The 24,234-nt window shown below is 45.2% G+C and overlaps 1 protein-coding gene across 2 annotated transcripts in view; it reads right to left on the bottom strand.

Annotated features, from left to right (window-relative positions):
• The window catches only part of LOC136775212 (LIM domain only protein 3-like), an 85,503-nt gene that overhangs the window by 39,164 nt on the left and 22,105 nt on the right, over window positions 1-24,234 (bottom strand). The window contains exon 2 of one of the 2 annotated variants that reach the window (XM_066729789.1): window positions 8,684-8,747. The exons of the other annotated variant lie outside the window; for it this stretch is intronic. The gene's annotated coding sequence lies outside the window, so the exon portion shown is untranslated. The remainder of the gene's footprint in view (window positions 1-8,683; window positions 8,748-24,234) is intronic. 2 annotated transcript variants of the gene reach the window in all.

Here is a 24,234-nt window from a genome sequence, read left to right as displayed (position 1 = left end):
CTTTGAGCCTTCTCGCACACACGCGCGAGTAACCTTCCTCAGTGTGTGCGTATGCGTGCGCCTCATCTCGGCACGGCCACTAGTCTCAACATCTCATTGTCCGTCCATCACCAACACGAATGGAATTCCCGCCGGCGCGCGCGTATATATACCTCTCGTCGTCGCTACACTCTCGACGGTATCCTCCGGTTTGGACCGTCTCGAGAGAGAGAGAGCGCGTGCGTGCGTGCGCGTGTGCGTGAGCGACTCCTCCGAGCCCGGTCTTTTCCACATACGCGCGAGTCCTTCGCGATCGGGCCCGACAGTTTTGAACCTTTTACGTCGCATACCTGCGCGACGTCTCGACTGGAATAAAAAGCGGCCACGTCGTTATGCGCTCGTTAAGGAAACAACGAGGAAGACGCGGCAACGAGGCCGATCGCGTTAACGATTATTGCCAATTCCGGCGAGCCATGGGAGGGGGGAGAAAAAATAGGGGACTCGTTTAAAAGTGACGATCCTTTTGAGGAGTCCACTGGCTGCTGGTAGCTGGGGACTAAAAAAATCCTCTCGTCGATGACTCGAGGGAGGGGGAGCAACATATATATATTTCGACCCCTTCTTCTTTTCTTTCTTTCTTCCTTTCTTTATTCCATCATTTTTTTTTTTTTATTTAACAAGACTCGCCCGGAATCGAAGCATCCAACGTACATACTCTCCTACACACACACACACACGCGCGCAGCGCGGTTTCCAAGCCGTCGTTCTAGGAATAAAGGGAACAATCCGACGGCGCTCCGTGTAATGTTTTAACGAAGCCTCGTCCATTAAGCTCCGTCCGCCAGTGGTACTCATCTCCTGCCTCTCCCCGGGGACCTTTCGGGGAAGAAAAATCATTCCGGGATAAATGGAAGTCGGGCTCTCTCGCGCTGACGGAATGGCAAAAAAGGGAAGGCGTCGCTAGTCCGGGCTGAAAGGATTAAGTGCACTCACCCCAGCACGCGCGTTTAATGGGATCCCGTGAAAGGCGCGTGGATACTTGATACGCGCCCTCGTCGATTAATTGTACTCGTCTAATTGGTCCCTTTTCCGATCCAATCACTGCGCGGAGCCGCCGTGAAAATTTTCTCCTCCTTCACCCTGTACACCCTCTTACATATTCTGCTCCTTCGACAGTGCAGAATTTTCCAATGGGATATCCTAGACCTTCCTGCCTTTTTCTCGGACTGTACAGGTGTGTTTATGCGTCTCTGTGTGGATGCCATATGTCCGTCACGTGATCCTGGTCAAAGAAGCTTGTTTGCCAAGGCGATTAGGGAAGAAACGCATGTGCATCGTGTCAGAGGCGTCTCTCTCTCTCTCTCTCTCTCTCTCGCCGTCTTGTCCAAACAGTCGTAAATTCTGCGCTACAAACTCTCGAGATTTTTTTTCGTTCGCTATAGCTCCGACACGGCAAATAAGCCAAGCGAGCGCGAGTACTCGCCGGGACAGATAGAGAAAATCTTTTTCGCACACTCTGACAAAATTATCTCGCATCTGTCGGCACTCGCTGTTGCGATTAGGGAAGGAGAGGAGGTGCATGGATTCGTTGTGCGATTGGGTCATGCCACACGAGGTGTGTTGCTCAGGATCACGCGCGCGCGCGAGAGAGAGAGAGTGAGAGTGAGAACGGGGGATAGAAATGATTTTTACGGTCTATCGCAGCTGGTAGCCGAGTATCGTGGCGCGCGCACGGACTGCTTACGCTGACGAGGCAAACGGTGCGAGGAGCGAGAGAGGGAGGGGAGGGGAGGGTTGGCTCGCTTAATTAGAGTCTTCGTTAAGGGCGCGCGTAAGCCCCCCTCGGGATCCGCAGGTAAAAACGTAAGAACTATTTTCATTAAACTTGCCTCGCTCGCACTGAAAAGTCTTCCGCTTTTGTGCTCGAGTACCGAGTGGCTGCGTGCAAAGAGATTACAGCGGGAAACACGAGGAGAAGCCCGAGCGTATTTCATTATTAATTCACTCTTATGAACTCCGCTCTATATAGGCTCTTCCGGGCAAAAACACAATCGATATTGTCGCTTGAAACAATTTGTCGAAATCTCGGGCCGTCGAAGAGGAGAGCTGCACCGGGCGAGAATATTATTACGAGGGATTCCCCTCTCATTTACAGGAATTCCTATATATATATATATATGTATATATACCGGAAGCTCGAGGCTCCGAGAGATACGGAGAAAGTTTCGTGCCGAATTCTCGGCAAAAAAGCTGCGGCGCGGCCAAGAATGCCATAGTTATTAGTTATTAAAGTGTTATTATACGTTATAACGAGGCCACTAACAACCGGTTGCAGCGCTTTTAATTAAAATTTAAATAACGCTTAAATTAGAATCCCACCAGCCACTGACGTTGATGTCTAGTAAATTTATAACTTAACTGTTCCTTAAATTTTAATTAAAACCCGCACAATCGTGCTTAATGTTAGTCGCGTATTACGTATAAGATTTTTGGTAGACTTGTGCATGTGTGAAGGAGCGGGGGGGGGGGGGGGGGGGAGGTGTGTGGGCTCTAACAAAGATCGGATCTCGTTTGCTAATAATTCCATTGTTACAAGCACTGCGACCCATTGAATCGGTCGCGTCGCTCAATAAGTAAGAGCGCGGTCGTTCTTGCGACGATGTTTACGATTATAATACACAGAAGAGCACCGTTGCGTTCGTTCGGAACTAAATTTCGACTGTGTGCCTTAAAGAGAGAGAGAGAGAGAGAGGATCGCAAACAAAAAACAAAACACACACATACACAGAGCGTGTTTGCTTACAGTTTTCAAAGCGGCGCGGGCCGCGACGTTTTTGAAAGGACGATCAAAGGACACCGGTAAAACCACCGCTCCCTTCCCCCTCCCCCCTTTCCCATATCCAAGCAGTGTCGCAGTTCCTGACTCCCCTGGATTCTGGATTCGTCTCCGACATAAGTGCAGCACGTAAGTGCACTCGCATCGATCGAGAATAGCTTTTCCAGGCTCTCACGTGTAAGGTATCCATCCACGGGCACTCACACACACACACGGAAATGGGAACCGAGTTGCTGCATGGAAGTTACGGCGAACCGTCTGTATATATATATATATATATATATAGTTGTGCACAAGGTTCGGCACTTCCGGTAATCCGGTCGGCGTACACACGCGGCCTCCGACCAACCCCCTTTACACCTGGGGGACCTGCGAGTACTCCGTACGCGTGTACAAGTCCCGCCGAGCGGAGAGTATAAACGGAATAGAAAACAGAGAACGCGGCAATGCCATTAGTAAAATTACCGTTTACAATATTACCAATACCCTGGAGTGCAAAAGTATTTACGTGCCTCGTCCCCACCTACCTACCTCCCTCCACTCCTTCCCCCCCCCCTCCCCCACCCCCAACACCCCCAGTGAAAAGACATTACCGAACGCTCTGCCTATCGTTTTTAGTCAACGCGAATCTCCCCGATGATATCCACATGGCCCCCTTTCTCTCCGACATTTCTCCAATTTTCCAACGGCCAATCTTTCAGGCCGCGCCGCGCCGCACCACTTTCGGAAATGGCGCTTTTTCGCGAATAGCAGTTTTGAGGACGCGAATTATCCTCGAGAATGGCCAGCTGTTAGGAGCTTGATATATAGGAAAACGTATCGTGTGCCGAGTCCTGCGCGTGCGCCGGACGATGTGTTATATTATATTGTAGCTGTGTCGCGATGCCAAAGTGTGCGCGCGTGTGTGTGTGTGTCGAGAGCTTTCGCTGGAGAAAACAGCAACTTCCGGTAATCCCACTGACTCATAGATTTCATTAGAGTGCCATTAGCGCTGATATACTTTACGATCGATGGCATACACGGGGCTATGGGGCGAGATAATGGATCGATGGATCCAATTGATCGTTCCTTTTTTTTTGTTGTTTAAAAAACCTACACACCTTCCCGAAGAGAATCGCGTTGAACGTCGAAGAAGCGGGCCGGTTGATTCTCCAGCGTGAATCATCGATGCCGAGCAGAGATTGCGGCGGCCGAGAGGCGGCGCGCGTAGCTTTTAATAACAACTGTCTAGAGCGCGTTAATTCATCGGGAGGAGAGTCGATTTCGTCGAGGAGGAGGACGTTTATACTTTAACTTTGCGTTTCTTCGCTCGAAAGTCCATTAAAATTCCCACGGAAATAGCGGAAACGCCGCGGAAATTTTCACAAAAGATAGCGTTGCATCACGGCTATTGGAAATTTCAGGCTGCGTTACGCTAAGATAATGGCGATTCCTGGTGTGCGCGTGGTTATTTACGGGACGCTAAATAATCGATCAGCTAAAATGTTTGTCGTGCCGAACGACTACAAAAGGATTATGCAAAGAATCGCCGCGCATGGTAACCGTATATATATATATATATATATATATATATATATATATATATAGGTATACGTGTATATACTCTTTTGACGGAATCCTTTTCAGAACTTTCCAGGGAAGGAATTGTCAATTTTCCGAGTGTGTTGCTGCCGCGAGTTATTTGAATGAGTTGTGCCGTAGGAGTAGCGGATGGATAGACACAGAGTGGAGAACTGGCAGGAGAGTGCAGTCGCTGATTTAACGCGGCACAATTGAATCCAATTACAACAGCCCCAGCTGCCACCATTGCAGCTTCTCAATATAGTAGGCACAGGCACGCCTGATCCGTTTCTACAGTACTCGAGGAAATTGACCGGGGAATTGACGAAAAACTAAATGCGCGATCGACGCTTCTCCTTCGCCGCGCGCTTTCAGAGCACATCGAACCAACACGGAACCATCTTAGAAGCTTGCCAAAATCTCTTTGAAACGTCCCAAAAGATAAACAAGCGACCCAAAATATTAAACACTCTTATTTTCTTAGTCCCAAACGACCCTCCCTATCTCTATTGGTTTTTCATCATCGTTCCACTTTGGCCCGACCCAACAAACATCCTTCGCCTTTTCACTCGTCCACCAATATACGTATATCGATACCTCGCTATACACAAAATATACTCGATATATTATATTCATATTTAGTACAAATGTGTGTTTAGTGAAATTTACGATAAAGAAACTGCGCCGAGGTCGTTGTACAATTTTCCTCTTCTCCCCGTCCCTCTTGCGTCCGACTGATAGTATATAGTGAATTTAATATTCCACAGATAACCCGTGCTTGAATAAATTAACCATAATGCGACGCATAAGTAGTGCCATTTGTTAACTCGAGATTGAAACGACTGTGGAAAACAGAGGCATGCGTGCGTTAAAACTGACCTCGGCTCAGGACGAATCTTCTCTTTCTCGTTGAGAGATGAAACAACGAAAGGGTTCACGTTATTAAAACATATAGAAGCATATATATAAATGTATGTACTATATAATTTGATTTCTTCGGATTAAATATGGGAATCGAAACGTTTAAAAACGCTGGGCCCGTTGGTTCGTGAATGATATTGAAGGTATATATAGAGTGAAAGCGAGGGACTGGGCCAAGGGGAGTACGTTGGGAGGTTGGAAAGAGGAGGTGGAGTGGATTGGGCGGGAGGGGGGAAATGCAACGCAACGTAACGTAATCTGTCTGTCTCAGACTAGATGGCGTGCTCCAGTAGCTGGGCTGGCGGACGCCCCTGGCTGTTCATTAGGGGCCGCATTGTCCGCTAACTAAGTACAGTCATCCCCTTCCAGCTCCTCCACCACCACCTACTCCCCCCTCCCTCCTCTTCCTCTATGATTCCCCTCTACACGGCACCCTCCGACTCCGCGACTTCCAAGTCCTCCCTCCCTACCCTTTTGCTTCTTCCTCTATACTTCCTCTCCCTCTTGCCATCTCGCTTCAACCACCCCCCCCCCTTCCCCGCCCCATCCCCTCCCTCCTCTCCCCCACACCCTCCGGGCCACACCATTCCACCGCACTATGGTGGCTCACGCTCCGGCGTGGTGCCTGCCGTGTTCGATTCTCGACGGGGCAAAACGAGCGTCGCGACAGGAACGTAGACCCATTTCACCGGTACCCAGTCCATCCTCCATTTGGTTCAGAAAAATTGATAAATTTTACACAGGTTCTGCACATAATCCACAAATTTACTGGATTTGTAATCGTGCAGCGTTATTTGGAAGAAGGATTAATCGAATGCGCGTCAAGAAATGGGGTTCATCGCTTATTTATATTCCAAGAAGACAATATAAGTGAGGAAATTGGTGAAGGAGGATTTTTTATTGTAGAAGGGACGACGATATATATAGTGATGAAGGGAGCACGGTGCAGGATTTCGTAATTGAAGAAAACGCGTGGCGCGAGCCATTGCGGTTGCTGGCGTCTTGCTGCTTGCTCAAGTGCGCTATTGGATTTTCAGTGGAATAAAACGAACGCGAGCAGAGCGGGATGCTCCTCTGTTGATGCCGCCTGGCAGTAACGTAACGGGGGTAAGCGGGGCCCACAGGAATCCCCCTGTTCTATCCTAATAAGGTCAGATTTTAACATTCTGGACGTACATACTATTCGTATAACTTTCCATCTCCATCCATGACTCGTGTCTGCTTCCTTATATATATATATATATATATATATATCAATATCAATAACGCGCACCATTACTAAAAAACTGTGTCAACGAATCCAATTGATCAGCTTCAGAATCCATATAAAAAATATATACATCCCTCCTCTATGAGAAAGAAGCTCGACTAATTACTTCGAGTACGAAAAATGATGAAAATGAAAGAAGACGCGATTGAGAAAAGAATATGTCTCGAAGGAAAGCAACGAAGCTTTTATTTTTCTTGGGATCTCGAGAGTTTTGGGTAAAAGATAAGGAACGGGTTCCTAGGATGGTTTAGTACGCGGTTGGTGCTTCCTCCAGACATAGGAACAAGTGTCAATCAGCGTCAGCCTAGTGTGTGTCGTATTCAACGCAATCAGGAGGGGCTCGAGGGTTGGCACGGAATCTTGTGTACAGTCTGTGCATTCAGAGAGAGCAACCCTTAAGTGCGGTTTACCCTCGGCAAGACGTATTCGTGGCGGAAAAACGATATCGGTGCAGGGTAGGGGATTGGAACGTCGTGGCGTGGCGTGGCGTGGCATGGCGTGGCGTGGCTGCGGGAAAGAGCGAGTTTCTTAGCGTCGGAGAATTTGAGTTTAATTCATTTATACGGGAGGAATGGCAGGCTCTCTCGGTGGGGCTTTGTGGCCCGTCGCGACTGCTTCATAATATAACGCTCGTCGAAGGCGCAGGGGGGCCTTCGAGGGCCGCAAGCAGCATGCTTCGTCAAGCCAGGTCGCCGTCGCGCTACCTTATAGCCTCCTAGTCCATTGTGTCCACGATAGAATACACGGAATCAAGGGCCTGCGCGGCGAAAAGCCACTCCAAAGCTGAAGAAACGCGCGACGGCTAATCAATGCCATTTGCCCCTTTTATTTATTACATTTACGCTTTTGCCTCTTCTGGATAATTTCGCCGTTTCCGGATATTCCTCGGCTTAATGAGAGCCGCTAGGTTCATTGAAATAACAAGCGGATTGGACTGAGGTGAAATTAGAAAGTATAAATATAAATATAGGCCAGGCTGAATGTTAATTCCATCCGTCCTCGTCGTCGGCTAATGAATGTGCATTACAATTACTGAGAGATATGGAAATTTCGTTACGCCTACCCCCCGCGGGACGTTGCGCCCTCTCCTACCCCATGTCCGTTGCCCCCTGCGAGCCCTCCTCCCTCAATCTACGAGGCCGGAGCGTGTTATCCGCTCGGTATACCTAACTATGTAAATAGAGGCCAGCGGAAATTGGTCTTTGAGACTCGACCAGCGTCGAGTCGCCGTGCCGAGCCGTCCTACCGGAGCATTAATACCGCCATAGACCGTGGCGTAGACGCGTTCCTGCTGCTGCCCACCAGGAAGACCGAGAGAACCATAAACTGCCGCTTCTATATTAAAACAAGGAAGCCAATTTACTCCTCGACCCTATATACGTACTATATACAGGGTACGTATACGTTTACTTCCGTTCGACCTCAGAGTCTCCATCTAAATATTTATTTATTATCCCGATTAATGGGACACTTGAATTTTGTCCACGGGACCTTTCGCAATGTACTTTCTTTTTGCTGCATTCTTGCAAATTTTACTTTTTTTTTTTTCTTTTATAGGTACACAGGTAGGTAGATGTCACGTTCAAGCCCCCCCCCCCCCCCTGCAGAGTCAAATTTAAATAAATATCTTTTATAGTATTATATATGCTCGTATTATTCAATAAACTTGTGTTTCCTCGTATAACATATTCTCCTGCAGTGTCCTCTATTCTTGTCAAATCGTTCTTTTAGCTCCTACGAGTACAAAAAGAAACTTTTGATCATCCCAAAATGCAAATGCATTAAAATTCGACAAATCTCGCTATAAACGTGTCGCATTGATTTTTCGATTCAAGAAAAATTGTCTAACAGGAAGTTATATTTTTTATTTACGATCGATTGGTTATATGGGAAGCGAGAGGGAGTGGTATCGATCGCGCGGAGGGTTCTCGGTGTTCTCATTAATCGCGGCTGGCGCGATAGATTCGGAGAGCCCGCTTGGTAACGAGGGTTATCAGAACGCTCGGGGAATGTGGGGCGCGCGGGCGATAAAAGCCGCTTGAAATCCAACGGTGAAAAAATCCAATGTTTATATACCACGCAATGATACTATTATATATATATATATATATACTTACTTTGCGTTGGCCTGCGGGCGGGATGATCCTGAGCGTCGCGTCGTCAGTACCAGCGAGACATAACCTGCGAAAGAGAAGGAGTAATGGTAAGTATATGAAAGAATGATCGAAACGCATACGTGTTTATCGTCATTTCCGAACCGACGTGGCGTAACGAGCGATTATCTTGTTCCTGCAGCATAGAACGAAAAGTATTACATAGTCTCGCGGTAAAACGTACATATACGTGCTGCGTCTATCGCCACTCGACACGCCCGCATGAAATCCTCTTTAGCTGCGTTAAATTGATAAACATGACAGTCGGATAGTCAAATCATGACCCGCTTGGCTAGTTGGTATGCCTTATTAGACACCGTGGGACCCTGACTGGTAAAGTCCAGTAAAATTGTAATCGGTTTTCTTCGTTTACGAATAAAAGCTACGAGCTTCCTATAGTCTGAATACTAATATATGTGTGTACTTGTCGTAACTATATATATATATATATATATATATAATAGATGAGAAGGATTGGATGGATTTATAAAGACACGGACGAGGCTGGAGTATTTTCAAACGCATCCGCGCGTGACGTTTATTCTCGCTCGGTGATCGAAGGGACGCGGCCAGTCTCTGGTTAAATTTAAAAGTACAATCGAACCATTGGAATGGGGGATGTAGGATCTTAAGTGGGACTTTCGGGCGCTCTTAAATTATCACAAGGCAAACTTTACTAGATTTTGTGTATATCCGCGAGGTGGACAAAGGTGAGAGATCGAGTCCCGGAGCAGCGTTAACTCGATAATGAGTGTCAGACTACTGCGGCTCGTTGAAATACCGCGTTTAAATCGAAGCTCTAATGAATCTTCTATTATCCATTCCAGCAATATTTCTCAATAATTTATTCTTTCGTTAAAATTAGTAACCATATATGTGTCTCTAAGCTGCATGCTAATATAATTACTAGATTATTGTCACGTACTCCTCAAACTCCTGCATCTTTATTCAAGCGACTTATTTTCGAGAATCTTCCGCACGCAGTTAGTTGTATAACGATTCGAGTGAAATTTATAAGTGTAAATGTAGAGAGGTATAGTTTGGGCCTCGGCGGATGATGCGAGGCTTTTGCCAAGGTTACAAGTGCGGTTAACGGTACAGGGAAGTGGCTGGTCGAGCAACCACGAATTTCTTAATGCGGCGTATCGAGACCGGATGTAGAGCATAATCCTATCGTCTGGCGGTACTGGTTGCTTCCGAAAGCGCCAAGTTGAGCGACAGAACCGCGCTGACTTTTTCCCTGTGCAATTTGATCGATGTGATTTTCCTCAGTGACCGATCGCTATAGGCGTATGGCCGTATAAGGGAGAGAAAAGAAGAGAGAAAAGAAGAGAGAGAGAGAGAGAGAGAGAGAGACCTTCTCGCAATCTCCTTTCAATCCAATATCCGAGTTTTTTGACAGCAATTTCGGTCACGTCCGATAATATATCTGGATCATTAATATAAAGCTCGGCCCACACACCGCGCGTCCCTCGCGGGGAAATTGCTTTTCAATTCCCTGCAACCCCCTCCCATAGCCGCTCTCGCCCCTTCGCAGATCCCACGATCCATCCCACCGCCGAGCCCCCGCAGCCCCGCTACACCCTTATCCTTGGACAGCCTGTGCTGCAACCCTCCGCAACTTGACGATCCGTATAGGACCGAGATTCAGCTCTAGATGCCGCTGCTACAAGTTTTTATATTTTCAAACATTAATCCGATTCTAGGAAAGCAACTACAGCCAAGATATATCTTTCCCTATCCATTGCTGGCCTAGCTCTAATATTTTACGATTCTTATAGCTCCTCCGCCGCGATATTTATCCTTGCTTAAAAATTACCCCCGCGCGAGCGCGCGCGCGCCCGCGTCATACGCAAGAAAGACGATAAATTGATACTTGGCTAATTTGTGGGAAGCTTCGAGTAGGGTGGGGGAGTAGGTATAATAGTGATATTTGCCGATGGAATGGAGCGTCGCGTCGGGACGATATATTTAGGATAATCCATCGAGTGGAGTAGATATTATATGCGGAAAAAAATCTATTGCAAAGGTGCAGTCGGTGTAAAAATGCGCGGGAGGTAAAGACGCGCGCGAGAATGGAGTTTTGCGAATGTGTGTGCTTGTGGCTGTGCGCGCGCCTGGATCAGAAGGGAGAGAGTATTGGGTGGGGGTGTGCGTACATATGCAAGGGGTATACACGCATTAGAGGAGTGTGCAGTACGGAACACCCTCCATAAAGAAGATCCCCTCAATCAGATAAAAAATGTATTATAGCCGCCATGATACAGGACTCAATACCTCGCCAGGGCTTCCCGGGGAACGGACAGCGTATCCTCCCGCAGGATTCGCTTCCTCCACACACCACCACCCTCTTTGCTCCTCCTCCCTCCCTATACCTCGTCGCCTCCTTTTACTGTGTCCCCCGCTTATACTCTTTCTCTATCCATCTCCCCCTCCTCTGCCTCCTACTCATCCTCCTCTCGCTCCCTCTTCCTTTCCTGGAAATTGCTATCGAGCGATTCAACCTCGAATGCAGATCGCTGCACTCTCCAGTCTCGGGGATGACATTCGACGAAATTAGATTCCGAGGGAAAGGGGAGGAAACACGCGCGACGCTCGCGACCCTCTCGACTCAAACTCCGAGCCGCCACCCCCCCCCCCCCTCTCCCTCTCTCTCTCTCTCTCTCTCTCTCTCTCTCTCTCTCTCTCCTCGACTTTTCAGCTCCGTCATACACACAGCGGCGAAAAATCCAACAAACCCTGTATGTATATATACACGCAACGCAAGAATATTCAAGAAATTGCGCATCAACACCGTCATCCCTAACGAGAAAATCATTCGTCCTTCGCGTACACACTCCGAACAAAAGGTCGTGACCTATTTTCTCGGCACGAATTCAATCGTGACGAGTGTTTTGTTGGTTGTTTTCTTATTCCTTTTAATATCGGTAAAGATTTTGATAGGGAGGGGGGGGGGGGTGGGAGTCACAAAGGAGTGTGTACGAAGTATATATACATGGTACGATCGAATGGGATGGATTATAGCATTTGACGGAATAGTGGGAAAAGTGGGAGGGGAAGGAGGGATTTAATTGAAAAAGATGGGTAAGCCCGATTGAGAACCACTGGCAAACAGGGCGACTAGTGGATGTCTAAGTTATTTACTCAAGAGAGGAGAAATGAGCGGCCGGATCGACGGTGTGTGCGGGAGTGGCGGTGGAGGATTCGAGGGGTAATTTTATCCGCACTTAGCAGATGGATTCACCCTCGTGGCGCGCGGTTACCGTCAACCCCTTGCTCTCCCTCTCTCTCTCACTCGCACACATACACACACGTACATTGCACACTGCAGCGCGCCGAGTCTCGCACTACTCCAACCAATGGAATTCCTACGCTGTCCGGGATAACCCTTTGCACGTTGCACTTTCGAACTATCCTATCTCACTGAAATATCGCTCAAGTGGTTTTACCCATTCAGATTTATCCGACGGGAATCAAGCCATTTGCCTTATTACGAATTATCAAATCATTTCAGCCATTCCATATAGCTCTCTTTAATCTCTCGTCCAATATATATATACCTCTTATCAATTACAAATTAAAATTCTTTTTCACCGAGCGCGCGCTTGCTCCTCGTGAAAAATTATGCGAGGCTCTTTTGAATTATTCCGAGGAGAATTTGTTTAATCTGGGGGACAATCGTGAATTGTGCTCGGAATTTAAAGTACCGGCATGCAGTCTTGCATGGGCTGGTTAACGAGGCGCATCCTGCGGAAAGCAAAAAATTAGCACGAAATTGAGTACATGTGTGGATGGATGCGGATGACGCGGGTTCTGGAGGGGAGGGAGAGAGAGAGAGAGAGAGGAGAAAATAAAATAGGCAATCGCGTAGAGAGAAGCTCGTGGGAATACGTGTTTATCTCCTCGACATCTCTCCTCTCTTATTCCTCCTCTGCTTTTTCTTTTTCTTACTTTCACATAAGTTTTTATTGTCCCTACAGCTAGCTCCTATACGTACTGCATAAACTAAATATGCTTTTCTTCGGGCCACTAAAATAACTTGATAGTCTCGTGAAAATCATTGTTTCACTCTGCGAGTATGAAAATAAAATCTAGAATCCGAAAGATAGCCATCCGTGCGGAGTAAAAGGCCAATCGAGCGAGTAATAAGAATTTCCGACAAATAAATGTAATTTTGAAAATGTGGCTTTACTCGGGAAACTTGGTCTTTTTGGCAGAACAATTAATTAAGCGAATAAAAATCCTGAAGTCGCCAGCGTAAAATTTAACGATTTCAGCGCGCGGAGCGCACAAAGCTTAAAAGCTCGCCGCTTACTCTAAAATGCTCTTAACAGAATTACGACACTTTAGCTCTCGCGCGCGGAGCGATATTAACTCGTCTTTCGCGAGTAAGCCCGGCCGGCCAGCGGTACGAATAATTAATACGTATGCTAATGTCCCTTGCAACGAGGAACTTTTCGTCAAATCAAAATAACGGCGACCTTCAGCCTGCGGCACTCGTTAAATCTTTTAACATAGCAGGATAACGTGCGTTAAAAGCACCGCGTAATAATTACCGTATATCTCTTACAGAATTATTACAAAAAGCGGATTAATGCGACTCGCGTATACGCAGCCGATATAGATGCGTGAAAATGTTCGACAGCTGCATATATATATATATATATATACATAAAACTTTTACAGTTTTACTCGAGATTATATAGCTCTAGCAGATTTATTTTCTTGCTTCTAATTGGATTATTTCAAGTATGGAGCGAGTGCAAGGTCTATTAGGACGTTTTCGGCGTAAATTGCCGAGTCAAAAACAGTTCCGTCCGGTTCGCGTCAGCTTCCGTGACCGCAGCTTCCGGTTCGAGCGCGTCCTGCTCCACGTTGCAGACCCGTACTCAATTACATTACTCTTACAGTAATGTTATTAGTGCTGCGGCCTAGGTTGAAGGGAAGGAGGGGGGCTACTAGCTGTTTTTACCACGCGAGCGTCAATCTGGCCGGATGGACGACGCACACATCGCACATCTCCTGCCCCCTCTTGCACCCCCCCCCCCCCTCTCTCTCTCTCTTCTCCAAACCGCAGAAACTCCAAACTCGCCGAAACATATGACGCTATACATACATATACATATATGGTTATCTTTCGGTAAAGTTGCGAGTATAAACACTAGAAAGAAATCAATTGGCTTGGAAAAAGCATGAATTATACCATGTAATGGAGGGGGGAGGGGGGAGGAGGTTGGCCAATTGCTTATGCTCAGCACAGGAATAAAATAAACGGCCGATGTTGCTTGGATTTTCCAGCAATGCACTCAAGTGCTATTTTACCCATCGAGATAAAAACCGCAATCAAGCCGGGACTCTCTTACAATTAAAGGCACGGAACAATGAAGAATTACAAATCTGCGCGTTCATGAAAAATTCAAGTCTGCAGAGAATGAAATTTGCCTCGGTACGCGCCCGCGCGCGTGTTTCTACCAATCTCTCCTTCTCTCTTAAATTCTACAGCTTCCTCTCTCTCTCTCTCTCTCTCTCTCTCTCTCTCTCTTTCTCTCTCTCTCTCGCATTGTACGAGCACTCGACGAGCACCCCTAAACGGGGAGAACGCTCGAACGAGAACTACCCCTAGATCCGATTGCATTTATTTAATTGCGCAAATACGCGTCTGCCTGCTCTTGACAGCTTATGGCACGCGACCGTCATTACGTAATGGTGTATATTTTACTTATGGGAATCGTTGACAAAAACGAATCTGCTTTCAAACCCACGACGCTTTTATCCCGATAAAAATATCTTAAACTGACAGATTAATTTAGTCATCGGTACGCAGTATCGATCGACCGGCCAACTCTCAACCTCCGAGCGTCCAATCAATTCACTACTTCCTAATTTAATTTTTTACCCGGCCAGCTTCCCTCACGCTCCCAATTTTTTGCCCGATTCAATTCAATTAACTCGATCATCGATCGCAATTAACATAATGCACTGTTTAATCGTGCTCGCCATAAATCTATCGTAACTCTTATTACATTTAATTAATTCGACCTTGTTAAATTTAATTAATGCGATTTATGCTCCCTTTTCCATGGCGTCGTCCTAACGTGGACTATATATATACCTATGTTATATGTATATACATATATATATATATATATATACGGTACAGATATTCTTCTCGTGCAGAGACAAAAAAAAAGGGGTAGAGCGAGAAAGGAAGCGGAGCAATAGCGAGAAAAATATGATTGTAGATTGAAAAAGGAGAGATGCGCCATTAATATCGTACAATTAAAGCGCGGAGCTGTACACGCGAAAATACGCGGTTATAACCGCTCGCGCACAGATGGAATAATTACTTTTTGCGGGCAAAGGTCGAAGGATAAATATACAGCGGCGCGTTCGGGCGATATACGGAAGCGGGCGAGAGTGTGGGGCGGGAGGAGGGAGGGAGGGAGAGCTCTCGCGGAGAGAAAGGAAGAATGAGGGATGAAACAGAGCGGCCACTGGAGGGAGGGGGGTTAAAAGCAGCGGAGAGGAAAAAAAAAGAAGCGAGAGAGAGGTAGAAGGCGTTTAATTCATTACACAAATTAAAAAAGTAAATTGCCTTATGTCCGCGAAGAAGAAGGCCGAGTCGACCACAGCTAGCAGACATTCAGCCACGAAAATATTTAATTAAATCTACGACCGCAAGATACGCCTGTTTTCATTCGGGCCCGCTCAAGTGTACACAGGCTAACCGAAAGCAATTATGCGAGTGTTTCCCAACGAGAGAAGCCTACTTTTCTTTTCCTACTGACGACAGGGTGGAGGGGAGGGGGTGGCGAAAGAATTCTATATCGCAACAGCAAATGCCGCGCCGTGAGGGAAATAAAATTTAAACTATCAAGCCATTCATCCGAAACCGTGGCTGCTCCTTTCAATACCGTATTCAAACAAATTATATAAGCTTATTATACGGAAGAGATGAAAAGCTAGCAATAAGCGGGGGGAGGAGAGAGAGGGATTAATTTCGAAGAACGAATAAGACGAGCGAAAAGCGACCGGCGAGTCGGTGAAAATGTCGATATTTATTGCTAAGCATCGAGCGAATGTAAAATTCAGTTTTCAATCTAAATGCACTGGCGTCGGCAAGAGCTGCGCGGCAGTATACCGGGTGGATCGCTTCATAGTCCGAGGTTCCTGTAAAAAGTTTATTGTGCGTTAAAACTGGCACATTCCATTGGCCAACGAAACTTTTTAAGGCTGTCCTCGATCCCGTTTCAGACCGATTTTATGCCCCGGTCATAGGTTGGATGTCCCCCTTCGGGCCAAGACCCTGCAACGTTTCATCTCTCGCACCAGCTAAAGGGGCCAGCCAGGATAATTCCACTTCGTGTCCAGCTTAATAAGAAAACATTATTGCCTATATAAGGGATGCTATAGTGTAAGAAGCGGGAATAAGAGCGATGTGCTCTCCACACACCGGTGGGTCTACCTTGAAAGCTAATTCCAAGGTCACGGGAAGGTCATCTTGAATGTTCCAAATCGAACCATCAATTTTTTATCTCACACATGCTCGTGGCTCATCAATCGTTACAGAGTTTTTTAGAACATTGGATGAATTGTCGTTTCATCCAGCAGTTCAGTACTTTGACTGCAGTAACACACACACACACACACACACATATATATATATATATATATACCTATACCTATACCTATAGTGTTAGTAGAGCGTGTCTGTGATCACTACCCAGGCTCAATTAACATCGCTTACCTATACTTATAATCATACACGGAAATGTTTAGCGATTCGCTGGATTTAACGTTAAATCCATACAGTGCTTTGGAAAGCTCTCGAGATGAGCTTACAATAATATTTGATAAAATCGGGGAGTTTCTTCAACAAAAAAAAAACTCGAGATAGCATTCAAGATAAAATCAGTCACATGATCCTACATACGTTCCCCTAGAAACAATTTCACACTTATCGGAGACTTTCTTCTCTATTTTGCTGTTCCCAAAAGATAATCGATATATTATATATTAAAATGGGTCACCCTGTATATTAAGAATAATCCGCTTTGGATTAACTCAGCCCCTGCCTGTCAATCGACCAAACTTGATTTGTTCCCTCGCGAACCTACGTCATAAATGTGACGTATATATCAGAGAATACTTTACGAGAGACTTCCGGGGACAGGCAATAGCCGTCTCTTCGTACGCGTTACGCGACGCGTACAATCCAATTCTCCTCATAATTCCCTATCCATCATTAAAATATAATATATGCAGAAGCAAATTAGTCTCAGCCCTCTCGTCTCTTTCTTCGTCTCGCGATAGCTTTCCACCAGTCCACTATATGTATATCTCATTCTATAGGTGCATGTATATATATATATATATAATATGAAAAAACGCGTAAGTTATTAAAATTAATCGCATATATATCATCGAAGAGCTTATACACGGATGGATATAAAGCAGAGATCGAGGAGAGAATACGGTTGAAGGGGACGCTATCTCTGGACAGATATTAAGAAGCTGCCATGTTTACAATCACCGGAGATTTAATAAATCTTGAGAGATATCGATGACAGAGGTTGCGCGCGGCGTAATATGCAATATCAGCGATAACGTCGCCCATGGTGATATTATCGTGGAGAATGGAGAAGACCTCTATCTATGAAAACGCGCGTAGGAAAAATATTTCCTCGCTGCTGTGCGAGAGACTCTGCCCGGCCGAAAGATGCAAAGTTGCCTGCCGCTGCAGCACCGACGACGCACAGCTGCACGACCAGATTCAATATAGCCCCGTAATTAGCGAAATTCTCCCAACGGCTTGATTCTTATCAAAATGGAAGTGCGGTGGAGGAGGGGGGGGGGGAGTTTCTAAGAAAATTAAAGGACAGAGGAGGATAGCCTTTTCTATATCGGGTTACGTGCCATGCCGTAACTTTTTATGAAGCAATGATAAATTCGTAGACTAGGCCCATTCCTCGATAGATACACGTCTGGCCGGACAATACGTTATTACGACCAAGCTTTATAACCGACCCCTTATATCATCCCCCTCGTGCAGTGCAATCTCATTACCGGGGATGCACTCTCCGTATTAATACCGAAAGGAATTAACTTTCGACGTTATGGGATCAAATGTTATTAACTTTATATTGCCTCGCGCGGGCCCGGTTCCTATAGAGAGGGGGCTACCCCCTCCCACCCCCTCTCTCTCTCTCTCTCTCTCACTCGCTCTCAGGGTTACGTTAAAATAACACGTCATTGGTCTCGCCCAGCCTGCATCTTTCCCTGGGCGTCAGCTGTTCCACGCGCGCCGAGTGAATTTCAATCAGCACTTTTTTTTTTTTTTTTTTTTACAAGCGAGAAAAAGCAGAGTGCAGGCGTAATCTCGTGATACGGTCATGCCGCCGGGAATCGTGTTTGAATACTTTCGATAGCTCCTGCACCTAACCCCCCTCCCCCCCCCCCCTCTCTCTCTCACACTCTTTTGCATCACATTTTTCGACATTCATCCCTCGTTCCCGCAGACCGAACGTAAACGTGCAATTCGAAATTACACCATGGATAAATAAGGGGTATCGCTGCCAATAACACTATATCGAAGCGAACTATATTAATAAACGAATATTTTTTTCTATCTTCGCCAGGGACGTAATTAAACGTATAGCATGGTTTTAATATCGGTCACGTACTCTATATATATATATATATATACACTAGCTATCATTTTCACTGTATGCGTGTGTAGGTGTTTTTTTCATATCGGACAAGTCTGATCAATTTTTAATAATTGACCTATTTGGTAGAGTAGTTTCTTGCATTTTATAGTGGCTCGGGATAAAAGGGATTGCGTTTATGGTGGTTTTGATGGCACGGTTTTCCCGGCTTAATTGAATATGGCGAATTTTCAAATAGTCTCGCGCTCCATCCGTGTCCCGGAGAAAATGGTTTAGAAATTCGAGCCCTCGCTGAAAGTTAGGTATAAAAATTGCAGGCGAAGTGGCGTGTATCGATTCGAAAATTTAATATCCACTTTTACGAGACTCGTACAGGGCTGGTAAGACTTTCATCTCATCTCGCCTATAGAAGAGCTGTTCTCCCGTGCGCTCTATACGCGTATCTCTCCCATGCCCATTCATATTTATCAACAATATTAATACAGAAATGATAAAAAGCCCGAATGGAGATGGGTAAGACTGTAGCTCATCCCTTGGCTCATCTCCATTACGAATAATCGAAGCATGACGATTAGGTACCCACGAGATTCCATACAAATAAATTGCCAACTCGAAAGCGGAATTATTTTTTGCTAGAAAATTATTTGCGATCCGGATTTATTAGATCGGTGCACGTCCGGTTTTTTTCGGCGAAAAGTTGGAACAATCGTATATACAGAGGGTATGGGTACGTGTATATATATATATATACATATAGTATTATAGGCCAGGCTGAGTAAATGACGTGAGTTTTTGCCGAATACGTGTTTGCCATTTCGAGGGGCCCTAATACACGTTTTATTATGCAATATTTATGAGGCGCATTAAAATAAAATAGATTCTCCCCCATAGTTTCGTATTGGATATGGCATACGTGGTGAGGAGCACCGTCATTTCCTATGCATTGGCCACTTGGTTTCTTTCCACTCTACCCTCACTCCCCCCTCTCACCCTTCCACACCCCATCACGATGTCTTCAGCCTCTACCTTAGCCGGAGCGCGATACAGGCTTTCGCCGCCACGCGCGAGATACCGAAAAGCCAACGTTAAAAACAACAACTCTGGACTCGATTGCGAGTTTCCCTGCACGAATCTCCCTCTGATAATAAACCTTTAAATGCTCCATTAGATTTCTACCAGATTCTTCGAGGTTTCTCTTTGCACTCGCAGAGCTAAAATTTAATTAAACGAGACTGACATGCGACGCTCCATATTCGTTGAGCGAAAATATCGCACGAGCAATGGATATACAGCACAATGAGAGACACGAGATTCTTTTAAGACACCATGTACGTTTGAATCGCATTATGGACTTTATCGCCGCAGAAACGGTACAAGTCTTTCCTACATCATGGTGTCATTCAGTTTGATGGCACGAGTAGGAGATGGAGCGAGTGAAACTCTGCTGGTAAAGGAGTGAGGGAGATGGAGGGGGGGGGGGAGAGGTAGTGGTGGTGTGAGAGAGAAAAAGTTTCCCAGCTGTAACGTAATGTGGGGTGCGGTAATACGAGCAGGAGAGAAAGTGGAAGAGGGTAAAAAAGAGGGAGAGAGAAAGAGAGAGACGAGAATACCTATTTCACGGAGAGGATGGGCCATCGAACCGCGAAAACAAATAAGCATCGATTTTCTGTTAAATCTTTCCAGCAAATCGGGTTTTCGGCCTCGAAAAGGGAGCTCCAGCCACTTCCATCAACAAACACGAATCATCGCCTTCGTCAACTTCGTTAAACGCTAACGCTAAAACAGTTTCGAGCTTTGGAAAATAATTTTGGCAAAGTAATTGCATTATTGACGCTAGAATGGGATTACATAACGGGTCGAGACGATAGAATCGATAAACACCCCAGCGATTTTTCCTTGTAATTTCCCAAGATCAAATGGAAGAGATTAGACTGGAATCGTTTTAAGGATCATAACGGGGATTCGAATAATTGCGGTGTCAGAAATATTTTCAGTCTTTTTTTTCTTTTTTTTTTGTATGATTAAAATAGGACGATTACTAACTTTTTTAAACGTACGGCTGCAGGTCAAGAGTATGGAAAATAATTAATTTCCAGGTTAATTGCGTTATGCAGGTCGCGAGGGGCGAGATACATGGATTGCTCGTGAATTTGTCGAGATAATATCGAAAAATCTGTGTTAATCGAAAGAGTATAATTAGTATGGAGAGGCCACAGTGCAGTTTGTTTATCGGCCACACGCGTGTCGCGCCGTCGAAGGCAATATTTTTCCGAAACTGCTGCTTTTTAAGTGAGTCTGAGCGAGAGTCAGCCAACGCAGTCATGAAAATGAAGATGAAAAGTTCCAGATTGTCCGGTTCAAGTGGTTTTTTCTATATACGTATACAAAGCTCCAGTTGGCGTTCGATTTTGAATAAAGTTAATTGGAAAAAACATCGCTCTCGTTCCTATGGGATACGATTCGATCGCGATGTTACAGAGATGGGAATCGAGGCTTGAAAGCATAGGAGGTGTGTGTTAGCTGGGTCAAATTAATATTTTACATCGGGCCATCAACATCCAACACGGACCTTGACGATCGCATCTCTCTAAAAAGCTGATTTTTCTAATATCGCGTTGGAACACGACTGCTCGACTTGGTCGACAGGAATAAGACATCCAATAATGAAAATTGACACGTGACTTTTCAATGACATATTATACGAGTTTCACGCGCAATCACCTATTCTCAAAGACGACAAATTCGATAACGAGCTTCACATATTTCTGTAAAAACATCCATTTTATCTATATACATTAATCACAATCCAACGTAAGTCGATCGCTTCAATAATTAGATTACACTTAACCAAAAATCATGAAATCCATGCAATAACGATGATGAAACAAGAGGCTTCGTTATCTGCAGAGTCTCCAACCAAGTAGTAAGAGTAAGTGCAAGTCACGCGTACGCGTGAGTAAGACTCCGAGTATACACTTTTGGTAAAAATGACAGCTGAATTTTTGAGTCCGTTTTAAAGCTGAGTGCTAGATGGCTTTTAATATTGGTGGATTATCGGATCAGAGTCATGGGATAAGAAATTATAAAGGATCACTATTAAATATGGAGAGATTGCAGGAGACAAATCGAATATCGATCTTGGAAGTAGATTCAATAGCTGTACATTGGCGGAGAATGCTTTGAGGATTCGTCGAGGAGGAATATTTCCTCGGAGGATATCAATTTCTCTGGTCGAATCTTGGCGAAATTGTTTTTGGACCTTCGTAGCTCGACGGTTCTCCTTATTCAATCTCGAGGCTCACCCTCCGAGCCACGGAAATCCACGAAAGGAGAGTACGCTCTAGTGTGTCACGGGGTTAAATGGACGATGATTTATACAGCCTCCGCCCTGCAATACTCCCAACGAAATAATGCCCGAGGAATGCGAGCCACGAAAATACCTTCCCACTCGCAAGCGCTATATTCTCAACTCGCGCTGCTAATTTTACTTGGACCAGGCTACTACACACACATATATATATATATATATATAGCGCCTGTCGAACGCCTCTGAAATTTCCCACTCGTCTCATTATACCCAATTAATTAGCTCCTAAGCAATCTCTATAAAACCAATAAACCGTGAAGCGCATTCTCACTGGGGCCATTTAACTGGCACGGCGTGGCGCGGCGCGCGGAGAGGGTTACGTAAAATACCAACTATTGAATCTTTCGCGGGGTGAAATTCGCGTCGACTCAATATTTGCGGGGTCGCATATGAGAAGTTGCGGTTGAGGAGAATCTTGGCGACTACTGTGCTGGCTCTAAACTTTGATTCTCTTTGTAGCAAAGCTAAAGCCGTATTTATAGATGGATGAGAGAGTTAGAGTGCTAACGGGTATAGAGTAGGCTTTATATTGCGTCTGGCAGTGAGATGTCTGAGGAAAGGTCGAGTGTCGTGGATAATTAAGCTCCTGGCATGCTTCATCGGCTCGTCTCTGCTATATCGGTCGGGATTGCTGCTGCCTTGCTTTTCCAACCATCGAAATTTTCACCAAAACTTATTGTGTCTAAATGTTATCCAATACAAGACGTCTTTTCGTGACGAAGGCTGCAAGGTTTTTCAAGATGCAGTTATATAGGGGAAACCCGGGTAAAATAGGGTACCGGGGTAAAACAAGGACCCATTAATATAACATAAACTAGATTTCTGGTTCAGTCATTAATGAAGGTATGTAATGGTGCTACTTAAAGATATTTGTCAGCAAAAATTTGTAAACATTGGCGCTTGATTACTTTCCAAACGCTTTATTTTTCATTTCTCTACATAATTCTTAAAAGTTTCCGATAATTTCCAAGTGTTCGGTACAAAATCTGGACTAATAGAGTAAATTTTCACTCAAGTCACTTAATTTGTAATATTTTTAACTATAATTTCGTTAGTCGTATTTTTAATTTACATACGATATATGTCTGTATAATATTTAAATACACTTTGTATGGTTAAGGGACAAAACCGTACGGGGTAAAACCGGACCTCATACCTTCATTAATGACTGAATCAGGAATATAATTTTTGTTATATTAATGAGTTCTTGTTTTACCCTGGTACCCTATTTTACCTGGGTTTCCCCTGATAAATGTATTTATTGTAAAGAAATATGCGCATTAACAAAATTACAAGAAGGATGGGTACAATGCATAAGAAATTTAAAATGGGCTCATGAAGGATGAACTGACTAGAAAATTGAAGATTTACATAATTTCTCATGTCATACATGCTAAGTCTGTATCAATTTTTTGTATCCAATTTGAACCCGTGGAGTACCCTATTTTACCCATGGGTCGGGGTGAAACCGTAACTTGTTATGTTTTTTTTCAAATTAAGAGATTTGATTGATCAAAGATAAAAATAATTATTTAATTTTGTGTCACCACTTTAAATAAGGTTTATATTAAATCAAAGTCGTTTTCTTTTCAATTTTTTTTTTAATAATAACCTAAATATAAGCCTTTATCCTTAAGGGTACCGTTTTACCCAGGTCTCCCCTACGTGTGTACACGCTATATAGGGTATATACTCTACTATATACATATATATAACTAGAGAGGCAAGACCGATATAAAAGAAGAGAGAAGCGCAGTATCGCGGTGTGGAGGAAAAAGCTATTAATCATGTTTATAGGTGGTTTCTGGTATGGCACGGTACTGCGAAGGGCCCTAAGTAAATAACACTGGGTAGATCCCCGCGCGGATGGACGTGACACGGCCCTGGCAGAGCGCGTCGTATCTCGTAAGCCGAACTCCCGAGGAGGTGCAGCTTTTCCCTCTCGCTCTATCCCCTTCCTCCCCCTCCCTTCTTCCGACGTGCTACGAGTGTATCGCGTACTGTGCGCTGCAACCCCGTAGCAGCCGGCGGGATCACCGGCTGACAGCTTCCTAATGGAACCCGTAAATACTGTCCGAAGTAGGTTATGTTTTCCAAATGAGATCCCGAAAATTGAGTTTGAAAGTCGGCGAGAACGGCCTGAGAAAGCCAGGAGCGCGCGCGCGCGCGCGCACCCTCTCCCAACGCGCGCCGGATATCCACTGAAAGAGAGAGATGGAGCAATAACGTATTCTCGACCATTTCTTCTCAATTCCCCAACACACGCTCGCGCAATCGCAGAAAAGCCTAAAATACGATCCCCAGCCGATTCCCCTTATATATTATATCGGATATGCTCGCCTCCAAAAAAGACGAGCTCGCGTTCAAACTTTCATCGCCATTTTATCTCTTAAGTAGAATTTGGCGCGTGATTTATTTTCTCGTTAATGCCGACATCTCTCGATTTTCCTTGTTAATTTCACTCGCAGTCTCTGCGGAAG

Source organism: Prorops nasuta, unplaced genomic scaffold (assembly GCF_024137725.1).
Source record: "Prorops nasuta isolate Cenicafe-Biocafe unplaced genomic scaffold, Cenicafe_Pnas_1.2 PNAS00002, whole genome shotgun sequence".
NCBI classification, from domain to species: domain Eukaryota; kingdom Metazoa; phylum Arthropoda; class Insecta; order Hymenoptera; family Bethylidae; genus Prorops; species Prorops nasuta.
Note: the sequence above shows the minus strand (reverse complement) of the source record. Positions and strands in the feature narration are given on the sequence as shown.